The sequence below is a fragment of the Ranitomeya variabilis genome, chromosome 3 (assembly GCF_051348905.1).
Source record: "Ranitomeya variabilis isolate aRanVar5 chromosome 3, aRanVar5.hap1, whole genome shotgun sequence".
In the NCBI taxonomy this organism is placed as follows: Eukaryota; Metazoa; Chordata; class Amphibia; order Anura; family Dendrobatidae; genus Ranitomeya; species Ranitomeya variabilis.
Window position 1 is genome coordinate 349,844,194 of NC_135234.1, and position 16,256 is coordinate 349,860,449.

Here is a 16,256-nt window from a genome sequence, read left to right on the forward strand (position 1 = left end):
CGTGTGACTGTGCAAAATTTTGTGGCTGTAGCTGCGACGGTTCAGAAGCCAATCCCGGACATACACACATACACACATACACACATTCAGCTTTATATATTATATATATATATATATATATATATATATATATATATATATATATATATATATATATTTATATATATACTGTACGGGATCCTGTAATGCATGCAGGAAACACAGTGCAGCAATATACTGCAGTGCTGCATGGACCTGGTTACCTGTTGATATTTCCAACAATATACAACCTCCCCAATACCACACCACAACTGCATTTTTCCCACACTCCAGAGTTCAGTGCAGGTCAGGCTGCGAGGCAGCACAGCAACAGTGATGGCACTGCTAATCACTGAAGCTGCATTGACAGCATCTCCTCATTCACCAGTGGTTTTCAGCTGGTGTGGTCGCATCTAGCACCATCCCGGTTGGAAACTGTATATTTCCCAAATATGGATTACTGCGTGTGACACAACGATGGACAGGTATGGTACATTGTTAGTTTGTTATTTTTATTTTTATTACAGGAGATCGAGAGCATTGCATGGAGTAGGAGTAACAATAAAATGGGAAAACTGTGTTGTGTTTTGTTTCATTAAAAAAAATTATTCTGCCTGTGACTTTATTGAACATGTAACCACTATAGGATTAGTAATGGATAGGTTTCTTATTGACACCTCTCCATTACTAAGCCATGGGCTTGATGTCACCTTACAATACAAATGTGACATCAACCCCACAACTATTACTCCTTTTGCCACCGCTACGGGGCAAGTGAGAAGAGTGAGGCTAAGTGATTGATGCATCTTAGAGATGCACCTTTTCTGGGGAATCTGAGGGCTGATGTTTAAGCCGGGGGGGCCAATATCCATGGCCCCTTCCTAGGCTATTAATGTCAGCCCACAGCTGTGTGAATAGCCTTTGCTGGTTATTAATTATAGGGGGACCCCACATCATTTTTGGGGGGTCCTCATTTTAATAGCCAGTAAAGGCTAAGTAAACAGTTTTGAGCTAATATTAATAGCCTGGGAAGCTCTATGGGTATTATCCCCTTCCCAGGCTAAAAATACCTGCCCCCAGTTGTTTGCTTTCCCCCTGCTGGTTCCGAAAATTGAGATGGAGCCCATGCCATTTTTTTCCCAAAAAAATAATCTTTAAGGCTGGTTTCACATTTGAGGTTGTGTCCTCAGCGTTTCATCTGCAATCATAAATGCACAAAACGCAGCATTTTTATCTGCATGAGCTTATGCATGCAGTAAAAAAAAAACGCAATGTTTGCATACATTTGTATGAGTTTTGCATGCGTTTGCACTTTTTCTGCGCATGAGTTGTTATGGTGAAAAATTACCAGGAGAAAAATCTAGATAAACAGACACCACCAATGGGTGTGTTTCATGGTATTTCTTAACATAGACAGTTTGTACAGCTGAAATATTCAGATTTTCCTCCTGTGTACTGCTTCACGATGTATCTTCGCATGGAGAGCTTTTATTTCAATCTGGATTTGGATCTAAAGCTGTTTTTTGCCTTTGCGTTTGTTTGTGAGCTACAAAGAAACAGAGACATACAGAGAAAAACACGGCGTTTTTGGAGACACCCCTTTATCGAAGTCCGGGAGAGCCGTGGAGCCTACCACACCCTATACAGCGAGCTCCATGCCAACCCAGAGAAATTTGTGGACTATACCAGGATGTCTCAAGAGACCTTCCATGATTTGCTTGGTTATGTCCAAGGAGCCATCAGGAGACAGGACACCCAGCTCCATAGAGCGATTCCTGCTGAGGAACGTCTCCTGGTCACATTAAGGTACGTAATATTCAAAAACAAACGCCTGTCATAATTATTGTTGTTCTGCCATGTATTATTTATTTTTCCCTTTATGTGTTTTGCAAAACCCCATCATAAATATTATTGTTCGTAATTTATTTATTTCTTTTTTTGGCAGATTCCTGGCTATCGGAGAGAGATTATCGTCGCTCCATTTTCAGTACCGGCTAGGAATTTCCACCTTGTCTGTAATAGTTGCGGACTGCAGGAAATAGAAAAAAATCCAGCTCAACGAGGTGGTGAAAAAGCAAAGTCTTGGTACTTTATTCACTTCATATAAAAAAATAGAGGATAAAACAACAGCACAATATAAAAGCATAGAACAGGCTGCACTAAAGTTATCATGACTAAGGGTGCTATGTCACCAGAAACGCGTAGATAGTGTTTTTAATTATATTGTGCTGTTGTTTTATCCTCTATTTTTTGATATGAAGTGAATAAAGTACCAAGACTTTGCTTTTTCACCACCTCGTTGAGCTGGATTTTTTTCTATTTCCTGCATTCCTCACGCCTTGACACAGTGTTTCCGTGCTCCGAGCCTCCAGGGACTACAACTATGGTGAGCTGGATTTTTTCTTTTGTCTAATAGTTGCGGACACCTGCCGTGCTTTGTGGAATGTTCCCCATGAAGAGTTTATCCCCCTACTCAGCGCGGAAATGTGACATGCAATTTCTGAAAAATTCTGGCGAGTGTGTAATTTCCCCAACTGTTTGGGAGCAGTGAATCAAAAACACATTCAGATTACCAAACCCGCCAGAACTGGATCTGAGTACTTTAGCTACAAAAATATTTTTCTGTAGTGCTCATGGCGATTGCAGATACTGACTGTCGCTTTGTCGCCATAGACATTGGAGCTTTTGCCATGGCAATGACTCCCAGACTTTTAAAAACTCGGACATGGGCCAACGCTTGTATGCAAAAAATGTTAATTTCCCCCTCCCACGACCTCTTCCCAACACTGAAGGCCCTCCAATGCCATTTGTCATGGTTGGGGATGAGGCTCGTGATGAGCGAACGTGCTCGCCACAGCTCGTTACTCCCTGAGCATCACTATGCTCGGTGTACTCGGCGAGCAGCGAGCATTTCCAGGATTATTCAGCGGTAACTGGTGTCCCCACCCAGCATTTTTTGTGGACTTTAGAGACCCAATCACGGTGCAGGGATTGTCTGCCAGGCCATGAAACACCGCAGCCATCTTTGTTGTGGTCGTGCAGTGATTGGCTTGGCCGCACAGCATCATCTCGAGTATAAGAGACCTGGCGCCGCCCTGCTTGCCGCATTCTGCTCCTGTTTCAGCGTGAGTAGGGAGAGCTGGTGCCGAAATAGGGTCAGAATTTTGGTTTTTAGAGGTAGTGTAGGTCTGAAACTCTTACATCCACAACTCCGGAGAAACCAACAGTTCTTTTTAGGGCTAATTTGTGGGTCCCGATATTGCAGCGCTAGGTAGGCAGGGCACAGCATATCCACATCAGTGCAAGGCCTGCAGGCACTGTATGTGCGTCCATTGCTCTCACTGCATCCTTCCCAAAGCTCCATAACTGTCTGCTGCTGCTGCTGCAGCTGCAACTTCTTTACTATATACCTTTTTTTTTCAAAAATTCACCCCCAAAAACAAAAATATACAGTCTGTTCTGTCACACTGAGGCCTGTTGAAAAATCCTAGTTTGTCAGGCATAAGTAGCATAGTTGTGTGTGAAAGCCTTGTGCTCCTTTTTTTTGTGTCTTAAATTCACCGCAAAAAGGCTCTTATATCTTCGTGCTCCAAGTTTTTGCATTTTATTCCATTTTGCCACTGTTTTTGCTGCCTGATACTCAAATTCTACACAGGACTATTTAGTATCTTAAAAAAAGCCCACATATTTGCCAGTGTGGTATTTCCATGACAGCCCTCGTATATCTGCGTGCTCCAAGTTTGGGCATTGTAGGCCGGTGTACCTCTTTTTTGCTGTCTGATACTCTAATTCTATACAGCAGTATTTTGCATTTTATAAAAAAAGAAGGCCACATATTTGCCAGTGTGGTATTTCCGTGACAGCCCTCATATATCTGTGTGCTCCAAGTTTGTGCATTGTAGGCCAGTGTACCTCTTTTTTTTTGCTGTTTGAAACTCTAATTCTATACTGCACTATTATGCATTTTATTAAAAAAAGGCCACATATTTGCCAGTGTGGTATTTCATTGACAGCCCTCATATATCTGTGTGCTCCAAGTTTGTGCATTGTAGGCCGGTGTACCTCTTTTTTTACTGTTTGATACTTTAATTCTATACAGCACTATTTAGCATCCAAAATTATAAAAAGGCCACATATTTGCCAGTGTGGCATTTCCGTGACAGCCCTCATATATTTGCGTGCTCCAAGTACACCGTGCATGTGGAGATGCCTCTCGCCCTGCACCTGTTGTGCCCCACAGTCAAGCAGCACCATCATCGAGTCCGTCCATGTTCTTTTTTTCCAGCACAGCCTTCAATTGTCTATAACCCAGTCTTTGGAACACAAGCGGAAATACCCCGCCAACGCCTCACAGGCCACAGTCCTAAATTCTAATATTTCTCTTCTGCTTGTGCTAGAAATGCTGCCTTTTAGGCTCGTTGAGACAGAAGTTTTCCGCAACCTGATGGCGGCAGCTGTCCCAAAGTACTCGGTTTGCAGTCGCCACTATTTCTCCCTGTGTGCCTTACCGGTATTACACCAGCATGTGTCCCACAACATTACCCGTGCCCTCAACAATGCTGTTACAGGGAAAGTCCACCTACCCACGGACAAGTGGACACTTGCTTGTGGGCAGTGATGGTTCATCTCAATGATGGCACACTGGGTTAACATAGTGGAAGCTGGGACTCAGTCGGTCCTTGGGATGGAACACATCTTCCCCAGGCCAAGGATTGCTGGCCCTGCATCAATCAGGATTGCCCCCACAGTCTACAGCTCCTGCACCTCCTCCTCCTGCTCTTCATCCTCATCTCTGAAATCAACACAACAGTCAGAAGCTGGAAGCACTGCAGCACTGCCTCAGCCAAGCGGCAACAGGTTGCGCTGAAGCTAATCTGCATAGGTGACAAATCGCACAATGCAGAAGAGTTGTGGACAGCGAGGAAAGAGCAGTCAGATGTTTGGATGTCACCGCTGAACCTACATCCAGGCATAATTGGGTGTGACAATTGCTGTAACCTTGTGGCAGCTCTGAGGCAAGGTGAGCTCACACTCGTACCTTGCTTGGCCCATGTGCATAACCTTGTGGTTCAACGTTTTCTGAAAAGCTACCCGGAGCTGCCAGATCTGCTAGTGAAAGTACGCCATCTGTCTGCCCATTTTAGAATGTCAGCTACAGCTTCCACCACTCTTTCTGAGCTTCAGCAGCATTTGCAGCTTCCGGCTCACCCGCTGTTGTGTGATGTCCCCACTCTTTGAAGTCTACACTGCAGATGTTGGAAAGGATTTGTGAGCAGAAGAGGGAAGTTGTTGACTACCAACATCAACAAGGGCATCGATATTCAGTTCAGACTCCACACATAAGACCTCAGGAGTGGACATGGATGTCAGACATATGTACCATCCTCCAAAACTTTGAGGACTGCACCAAGATGGTGAGCGGCGATGACGCCATAATTAGCCTCACCATCCCGCTTCTCAGCATTCTGAAAACCTCTCTGCTCACAATTAAAGAGTATGCATTGAAGGCAGAGCACTAGGACATGGAAAAAGGAAACATACAGGGGGATTACGCTCAACCCAGCCTCATGTTTTCTCAACGCTGATTGGTAGGCAATGAGGAGGAGGAAGAACAGGAGCTACTTTCATGCGCTATAGACGGTAATAAAAATACATCTGTATTAGCGTGTGTTCAGAGGGGATGGCCTGAAGACAGGGAGGAGGAGGATGAGGATGAGGAGTAGGAGGACAGCTTGGTCAGTCATCCTGTTGATGAGGACATGGAAGTCTTGCCTGTTAGCAGTCTGGCACACATGGCTGAGTTTATGTTGCGCTGCATTTCACGTCACCCTTGCAGTATAAAAATTTTGGATGACACTCATTACTGGTTGGTAACACTTCTAGACCCATGCTACAAGGAGAACTTTCAATCTCTTCTGCCTGAGGCAGAGAGGTGTACTAAAATGTTGCAGTACCAGAGGGTCCTTGTAGCGGAATTACTTAGAAAATTCCCATGTGATTACGCTGGCAGCAGACATCAGAGTTTGTTGTACAGCCAAGGATTCCAAGCGAGAGAGACAGAAGTGCAATCCAGCTCAGGCAGGGGAACAATGGCCAAGTTCTGGGACAGTTTTCCCATACCCTCCCATCATAGCAGGACAAAGGCAAGGGGTGCTGTCACAAGAAGTGCAATGTTTTTGAAGATGGTGAGGGAGTACCTTGCAGATCGTACAAACGTCCTCCGTGATTCCTCTGTGCCTTTTAATTATTGGGTATCCAAGCTGGACACAGCATGAACTGGCTCTCTACGCCATGTAGATCTTAGCCTGCCCTGCTGCTAGGGTTCCATCAGAGAGGGTTTTTAGCACCGCTGGTGGAATTATAACCGATAAGCGCATCCGCCTGTCAACTGAAAATGCTGACAGGTTGACTCTTATAAAAATGAACAAGGGCTGGATTGGGAAAGACTTCTGTACACCACCAAGTGAAAACAGTGAATCATAACCTCAAATACATTCTCTCTTTTGGGGAGGTGTATTCTCATGCACCTCTTCACAACCACACATGGGTATACGCTTCCAGATATGGTCTGTTTGTTGTTATCCTCCGCCATCCTCATCCACATAATCCAGAACCACTATATCACCAGGGTGAATGTGCTCTGTACTGTTATAGGCCAATGAATTTTGAGCGAGGGGCTGTGATGACACTATTTTTTTAAGTCTAAAAAGAACAACTCATTGGGAAATTGGGCATGACATTACTTTGGGCCTACTTCTTAACTCGGTCTACTACAATCTATCCTGTACCTGCCAGTAGATCACCAGGGTGAACATGCTCTGTACTGTACATGTTGGTTAAGGGGGCTGTGATGGCACTCTTTTATTTTTTAAAAAAAAGATCCCACATTGGGGAATTGGGCATAACATTACATTGGGCCTACTTCTTAACTCGGTCTCCTGCAATCTGTTCTGTACCTGCCAGTAGATCACCAGGGTGAACGTGCTCTGTACTGTTATAGGCCAGTGAATTTTGGCCAAGTGGGTTGTTATGGCACTATTTTTTAAGTCCTAAAAGGACAACACATTGGGGAATTGGGCATGACATTACTTTGGGCCTACTTCTTTACTCGGTCTACTGCAATCTGTCCTGTACCTGCCAGTAGATCACCAGGGTGAATGTGCTCTGTACTGTGCATTTTGGTTAAGGGGGCTGTGATGGCACTGTTCTATTTTTTTAGAAAAGGATCACACATTGGGGAATTGGGCATGACATTACATTGGGCCTACTTCTAAACTCGGTCTCCTGCAATCTGTCCTGTACCTGCCAGTAGATCACCAGGTTGAACATGCTCTCTATGGTGCATTTTGGCCAAGGGGGCGGTGATGGCACTCTTTTATTTTATTTTTTAAAAGGATCCCACATTGGGGAATTGGGCATGACATTACATTGGGCCTTCTTCTTAACTCGGTCTCCTGCAATCTGTCCTGTACCTGCCAGTTTATCACCAGAGTGAACATGCTTTGTACTGTTATAGGCCGGTGAAGTTTGGCCAAGGTGCCTGCGATGGCACTAGTCTATTTTTAAAAAAGGTACCCCCATTGGGGAATTGTTTGGCAGATCATGCACTGCATTACAAGTCTCAGAGGCACACAACACTACATTGGGCCTAATTCTTAACTTTGTCTCCTGCAATATCTCTTGTTTAACTGCCACTAGATCGTCAGGGTGAAAGTGCTTTGTACTGTTATAGGCTGGTGAAGTTTGGGCAAGGCGGGCTGTGATGGCACTAGTATATTTGTAAAAAAGTTACCCCATATTGGTGAAACCACATCCTTGTTGGCAAACACTTCATAACATTTGTGTACCTTAAAGAGATCACTTGAAAAGCTGCTTTTTGTGTTGCATGGTTGCTAACATTAGACACAATGCACTTCATATAAATTTGATAAAGCAATGGTGTTAGTTTGGCTCAGTAGTTCATTAAAAATATTTCTTTGTCCACTATATTAGTTTCTCTCCTTGAGAGCCTTAACTTTGCCTGCCTAAAATGTCCAAATGGCGAATATACAAATGACGATTTGTAAACAAGTTTGAAATACTGTATACCGAATGCATTCAGGCAATCACATAGCTGCATTTCTTGTAAAACATTTACAGATGTGACAGACAATGCTCATAGTGACACAATCTTGATAAATGTTTGCTTGTTCACTTCACAAACAGTTCTAAGCCTCTATATGTTTGCTGTTTGTCATCGTAAAACAATAAGGTTTACTGAAACTATGCCTGTGGTGGTTTGATCTAAATCCTTGTGGCTTTTATTTTCTAGGGGTTTATGGCCTGTCGTCTGATGACTCCATGATATTTCAGTTTCATCCAACCTTGAAAAGTGGCCACTTGAAGGTCTGGGTGAAACTAGAGTGACTACATAGTGTAAATCACTATATAAGACCAGAGAAACATGACTAAGACAGATGTCAAAACTGGGGTACATGTACAGTGTGCTGATACCTACATAATTGGGGACTCCCATGCAGTGTAGGTAATCTCCCAGGGGGTCTTGGTGTTGCTTCTTGGATATTCCAGACAGATGATGTTTAAAAGCCTCTTCGTGATGTTCTAAATATACTGTATGTAGTTAATCTTCATATATACGTAATCACTTTATTTATGTAATCCTTATATGTACTTATTAACCTTTTTATGTTAACATAAACAAAAGTGTGCGCACTCACACTATTCAATCATACTATTCCTTCAATATTGTAGTTTGCAAAAAAATTGCTTCGTATTGCAAGTATTAGCCTTTTTTAAAGCCGTTTCTGAACCTTAGTGTTTAAAACATGGCAAATAAAATTGCCAAATTCGCCTGTAAATAATTGTGCAAAGAGGGAACCATCATACCAATAAAAAATACGAGTGGATTTTAATGGGCCCATCCAGTATGTGGGTTCCAAGGCCTAATGGGGTACATATGACTGACTATGCAGCAGGGCTGGCCTTGCTTCCAATGTGTAATACAAATGAGTATGGGAGTGCAAAATGCATATTGTGAAGTGGATTTTCATGGGCCCATCCAGTATGTGGGTTCCAAGGCCTAATGGGGTGCATATGAATATGCAGCAGGGCTGGCCTTGCTGCCAATGTGTAAAACAAAGGAGTACGGAGTACAAAATGCATATGGTGAAGTGGATTTTCATGTGCCCATCCAGTATTTGGGTTCCAAGGCCTAATGGGGTGCATATGACTGACTATGCAGCAGGGCTGGCCTTGCTGCCAATGTGTAAAACAAAGGAGTACGGGACTACAAAATGCATATTGTGAAGTGGATTTTCCTGGGCCCTTCCAGTATGTGGGTTCTAAGGCTTTTTGGGGTGCATATGAATTGGTAGTAGGGCAGGCCTTGAATTCAATGCATCACTTTTTCAGGAGTCCCTCCTGGACATCTTATGAAAGGGGTACTGTGGTGCGTCGTAATTCTTGGCAGCCCATCCACTCACAACATAGGCCACAACAGCTTAGGAGACCCACTGTTTAACCCCTTCACCCCAAAGCTTGTTTTCACCTAAGTGACAGGGCCAATTTTTACAATTATGACCACTGTCACTTTATGAGGTCATAACTCTGAAACGCTTCAACGGATCCTGCTGATTTTGAGATTGTTTTCTCGTGACATATTGTCCTTTACGATATTGGTAAAACTTCTTCGATATGACTTGCATTTATTTGTGAAAAAAATGGAAATTTGGCGAAAATTGTGAAAATTTTGCAATTTTCAAACTTTTAGTTTTTATGCCCTTAAATTAGAGAGGTATATCACATAATATAGTTAGTAAACAATATTTCCCACATGTCTGCTTACATCAGTACAATTTTGGAAACACAATTTTTTTATTAGGGAGTTATAAGGGTTAAAAGTTGGCCAGCGATTTCTCATTTTTACAACAAAATTTGCAAAACCATTTTTTTAGGGACCACCTCACACTTAAAGTGACTTTGAGGGGTCTATATGACAGAAAATGCCCAAAAGTGACACCATTCTAAAAACTGCACCCCTCAAGGTACTCAAAACCACATTCAAAAAGTTTATTAACCCTTCAGGTGCTTCACAGGAATTTTTGGAATGTTTAAAAAAAATTGAACATTTATCTTTTTTTAACAAAATTTTTACTTCAGATCCAATTTGTTTTATTTTACCAAGGGTAACAGGAGAAACTGGACCACAAAAGTTGTTGTACAATTTGTCCTGAGTACGCCGATACCCCAAATGTTGGGGCAAATCATTGTTTGGGCACATGGCAGAGCTCGGAAGGGAAGGAGCGCCATTTGACTTTTCAATGCAAAATTTGCTGGAATTGAGATTGGACACCATGTCGCGTTTGGAGAGCCCCTGATGTGCCTAAACAGTGGAAACCCCCCACAAGTGACACCATTTTGGAAAGTAGACCCGTAAAAAAAAATCATATATATTTTAACAATGAATTATCTTTTCGCCCCAAATTATTTATTTTCCCAAGGGTAACAGGACAAATTGGACCCCAAAAGTTGTTGTGCAATTTGTCCTGAGTACGCTGATATCCCGTGTGTGGGAGTAAACTGCTGTTTTGGCGCATGGCAGAGCTTGGAAGGGAAGGAGTGCCATTTGACTTTTCAATGCAAAAGTGGCTGGAATTGAGATCAGACCCCATGTCGCGTTTGGAGAGCCCCTGATGTGCCTAAACAGTGGAAACCCCCCAATTCTAACTGAAACCCTAACCCAAACATTTTTTTTTTATACATTCTATTTTTTTTTTACTTTCTAACATTGTCCCAGGGTGGGACATCACTATATTAGATCAGATCGCTGATCTGACACTGTGCATAGCACTGTGTCAGATCAGCGATCTGACATGCAATGCAGGAGGCTTTCCGGCGCCTGCTCAGAGCAGGCGCCGGCTAGCCACCTCACTTTTTGACCCGGAAGGAGTCCCGCGGCCATCTTGAATCCAGGGACTCCTTCCGGAATACCGGAACAACGCGATCGCATCGAGTTGCTCCGTTGGGAGAGTGCAGGGAGCCACCGTCCCTGAGCGATCCCCCTCTATGCCACTGTCACTACTGACAGCGGCATCAGAGGGGTTATATGCCTGTGATCAGCGCTAGCACAATTGCAGTTGCCTCAGCGCTGTACTAGTATGGTGCATGGCACGAAGGGGTTAATAATGGCCCTTTAAGAAGATTAATGCCCCCTGATGCACCAGTAAAAATAGGCCTCTGTGACTTTAAGAGTCCCTCCTTCATAAATGAAACAAGATGGGTCTGCTCATGTGTCACACATGACATGGCCAGCTAGGGTTGTTAAATGTTACAATGACATTTCCCAGTGAATGCATTTGTAGTGTTTGAAAGCAATGTTAAAGTTGAAAAACGGTTCAAAAACGCTGTGTCTGAACTAAACCTAAGTGGGGGAGGAAATTTTCGGTCAGTGGTTAAATATTTGGCCTTATAGGCAAGTTATTAAACCTGAAAAGGATGTGCCTTTACATATTTCAAAGCAAAATCCGTTTTGATTTTGTTTTCATGTGTTTTTTGTGGCACCGGAAAAATGGCATCAATCTCTGAAAAATTGGATTAAAGCTGTGAACTAGGAGTCAGGAACGCTTCCAGGGGCAATCCCCATGATGTCCCTGTGTCATTTGAGCAGTGTTTCCATCATTTTTAGATGTTTTTAGACCTTAAATGGACCCCTGGAGGGGATCGCAGTATAAATACTCTGGTCTCCCATAGACTTACATTGGGCTCGTTTTTCTGGCCGAGTACCCGAGTATTCAAATCTGCTTGACCCGAGCAATGAGCACCCGAGCATTTTAGTGCTCGCTCATCACTAGATGAGGCTTTTCAGATGTATGAAAACTACTGAAACCATACTCCAGTCGGGACTAGAACCACACCAAAAAAAATTTTAACTGCAGACTGAGCAGCGCATGAACAACTGTTGAGTGTACCTTTGGGATTCTCATCTCAAAATGGCGAATTCTTGGAACAGCCATTAATCTAAAAATGGAGACAGTCGATGAGGTTGTCAAAGTCTGCGTGGTTCTGCATAACTACATAATGGCTAAAGAGCGACCAAACATTGAACTTGATGAACCATTTTCAAACTCCTTGCCAGATTACCATCATCACCCTCTGCGGTCAACAGTAGAAGTTGACCAAATGAGGAACCAATTTGCTGCCTACTTGGTTTCTGATATCGGACGTGTGGCATGTCAAGATGGATCGGTTTAATAAAATGCTCTGTTGTGTTTGTACCTGTAATGTTAAAATGTTCCTGTAATGTTTTGTGTAACTAAAAAACCTGTTTTGAAACCTGTACCAAATGCCCTCTGTCTTTAATCAACTCAAATCGACTTATAATGTCTGTTCTATGGTAGGCAACTTCTGATTCGATCCAACGTCTCTTAAGTCTGCAGTATCTATTGGACGCAGAATGAAGAGACGAAGGAGGTGATAAAAGGCATATCTATACTCACCAGGCCAGGTGTCAGAAATAGTTAATTCAGGATGCTGGGTTTTGTGCATCCTGAATTCACTATTTCTGACACCTGGCCAGGTGAGTATAGATATGCTTTGTAATACCTCCATTGTCTCTTCATTCTGTGTCCAATAGATTACACAGACACAAATGAAAGTCATATTTGTTTTTGACAACTCATAGACCCATGACAGACACAAGAAGCAAAGCTGCAGTGCAGTGTTCAAGTTGTGTTAGTCCTGAAGATATGAGGTGGCAAAAGCACAAAGTGTACGGCGCAGTGTGTTTAGTTGATGCACAGTGTGTGTTGCCGGTGGCGGAACACAAAGAGCGAGACAGTAGTAGGGGCAAAAAAAACCCATTTATTTAAAAAAAATTGCATTAACTATTGCGACTTGGGGAAACGTGGCAAAACTGGGGTGTGTTGAGCTGAGATGTTTCACTGGGTAAAGACGACGAAGCGGTTGCAGGGGATGGGGCAATGGAAGTAGTGGGGTCAGGGAGGTCAGTATTTAAACAATTTTGTTAAGGGTAATATACCAAGAAAATGCACTCCAGACCACGATCTAGTCTTTGGATGAGCAATATAATAATGATAACCATTTGAACATGTTTTTTGAGGCTTACCATATTTTTCGCTTTATAAGACGCACTTTTATGATCCACAAAATTAGGGGCACACTGTTCTTACTGATGATGCAGGACCGGAACTGGGGGTGTTGCAGTGGTGGTGCGGTGGTCCTGAAGTGGTGGTACTGTGGTGAAAGGCGGTCCTGGGGTGGTGGTATGGTGGCGAGCGGTGGTGGTATGGTGGCAAGAGGTGGTGGTACGGCGGTGAGCGGTAGCCCTGCAGTGGTGGAATATGATGGCCGCTATTCTTCTTCTGGGGTCAGCGTCCAACACAGGCGCAGATGGAGGAATGCCGAGATATCCATCCATTCCTGCTCTCTACGCGATGTCTCCAAGAAAATGGCTGCGGATGCGGCACAGGTTCAGATGGAGCTCTTGGCTCAATCTCGATGATGTCACCACTGGTGAATGATGCTGCGCTTACAGCAGCTCATTCACCAGTGGTATTCAACCTGGATGGTAGCATCTTGGCACCGTCCAGGTTGAAATCTTTTTCTGCCCTAGACATGGATTAAGCAGTGGGGCAGAACAATGTATTGTTTTTTTATTTTACTTTTATTACAGGAGATCGAGGGCTTGAGTGGAATTAGGCGAGATCATAAGAATGGTTTAATTGAGAATATTAAAGCAGTCATTTTTGTCTTATAGACACCTCTCCATTACTAAGCAGTGGGCTTGATGTCACCTGACAATACAAAGGTGACATCAACCCCACAAATTTGAACCCCACTTGCCACCACTACAGGGCAAGTGGGAAGAGCCAGGCAAATTTCCAGAATTGGTGCAACTGATAGATGTGCCTCTTCTGGGCAGCTGAAAGCTGCTATTTTTAGGCTGTGGGCTATGTCTTTTTCAAACCTTGCTCTTATGGAAGGTCATGATGAGAAATTGTGCACAAATGGTATAAGAATCCCGTTAGGGGCTTGTGATACGCATTGAGGTAGACACTCCACCGCAGCTGTCTACCTCAACACGTATCACAAGCCCTTAACGGGATTCTTGTACCATTTGTGCACAATTTCTCTTCATGACCTTCCACGTGAGCAAGGTTTGAAAAAGACCCAAAATAGGGTCGAAATGTTACCTTTGCCTTCCTCATTTGACCTGACTGTGGAGAATTTATTGCACTTTTTTGTGATTGAAATAAATATTTTTCTTTACTAAAAATATGATTTTTTGAGTGTGTCTGTTTATCTTTATGGTACAAATGGGGCAGACAGGAGAATAGTAAGAGTACCATGCCAAAGGTCAGAGCAAGAAACACACAGTAAGCACGGAATCACAAAGCAATGCACAGAACGAGAACGCGGACCGGATCATACACGAGAAGGCAAATGGTCTACACAGTATACAAGCACACCAGGGGGTCAGACACACAGCCAAGACAGATGTATCACTGACAAGGATCACCAGATGAAGGCGGGTAAATATAGCCCTCCCCAAACCAGAAGGAGGCTATACAAATGAACCCCAACAGGACATGGAAGAAACCCTGTCTACAACCATGACAGGGGCAATATCCATTGCCCCTTACCAGTTTGAGAATACCAGCCCCCAGCTGTGAGCTTTAGCAAGGCTGGTTGTCAAAAATGGGGGGGACCCCATGACTTTTTTTTAAAGTATGGTATTTATAGTAATCAAAAATAAGGCATGCAGACCCCTCTATTCTTAATAACCAAGCCTGCTGAAGTTGACAGCTGAGGGCTGCAGCCTCCAGCTGTGAGTTTTGTCTGGCTGGTTTAGAAAATACAGGGGAACCCACACTTGGGTTTTTCATTTATTTAGTTATATCGCAGGCAGCAGACGAGGAATACCCTGTTGTGAATTCTGCTTTTGGGTTCCTGTTATGACCCCAATGGCGAGGGTCTCAGAGGAACGTGGAAGTCTGCAGAATACAAAAATCCAGCTCATAGGGCAGTGGTAACTGGGTTGACCATACATCTACTCCTAACGCCAACACTAGAAGTAGCCGGGGATAATTCCTACGTTGATTCTAGATGACACGCTCCAGCCGGAGAATCTAGCTACCCCTAGTAGAGGAAAACAAAAGACCTTTCTTGCCTCCAGAGAAGGGGACCCCAAAGCTGGATAGAAGCCCCCCACAAATAATAACGGTGAGGTAAGAGGAAATGACAAACACATAAATGAACCAGGTTTAGCACAGAGAGGCCCGCTTACTGATAGCAGAATAAAGAAAGGTAACTTATATGGTCAACAAAAACCCTATCAAAATCCACACTGGAAATTCAAGAACCCCCGAACCGTCTAACGGTCCGGGGGGAGAACACCAGCCCCCTAGAGCTTCCAGCAAAGGTCAGGATATAGATATGGAACAAGCTGGACAAAAATACAAAACCAAAACAAATAGCAAAAAGCAAAAGGCAGACTTAGCTGATATAACTGGAACCAGGATCAGTAGACAAGAGCACAGCAGACTAGCTCTGATAACTACGTTGCCAGGCATTGAACTGAAGGTCCAGGGAGCTTATATAGCAACACCCCTAACTAACGACCCAGGTGCGGATAAAAGGAATGACAGAAAAACCAGAGTCAAAAAACTAGAACCACTAGAGGGAGCAAAAAGCGAATTCACAACAGTACCCCCCCCTTAGTGAGGGGTCACCGAACCCTCACCACGACCACCAGGGCGATCAGGATGAGCGGCATGAAAGGCACGAACCAAATCGGCCGCATGAACATCAGAGGCGACCACCCAGGAATTATCCTCCTGACCATAGCCCTTCCACTTGACCAGGTACTGAAGCCTCCGCCTGGAGAGGCGAGAATCCAAGATCTTCTCCACCACGTACTCCAACTCGCCCTCAACCAACACCGGAGCAGGAGGCTCAGCAGAAGGAACTACAGGCACAATGTACCGCTGCAACAAGGACCTATGAAATACATTGTGAATAGCAAACGACACAGGAAGATCCAGACGAAAAGATACAGGATTAAGGATTTCCAATATCTTGTAAGGCCCAATAAAACGAGGTTTAAATTTGGGAGAGGAGACCTTCATAGGAACAAAGCGGGAAGAAAGCCATACCAAATCCCCAACGCGTAGTCGGGGACCCACACCGCAGCGGCGGTTGGCAAAGCGCTGAGCCCTCTC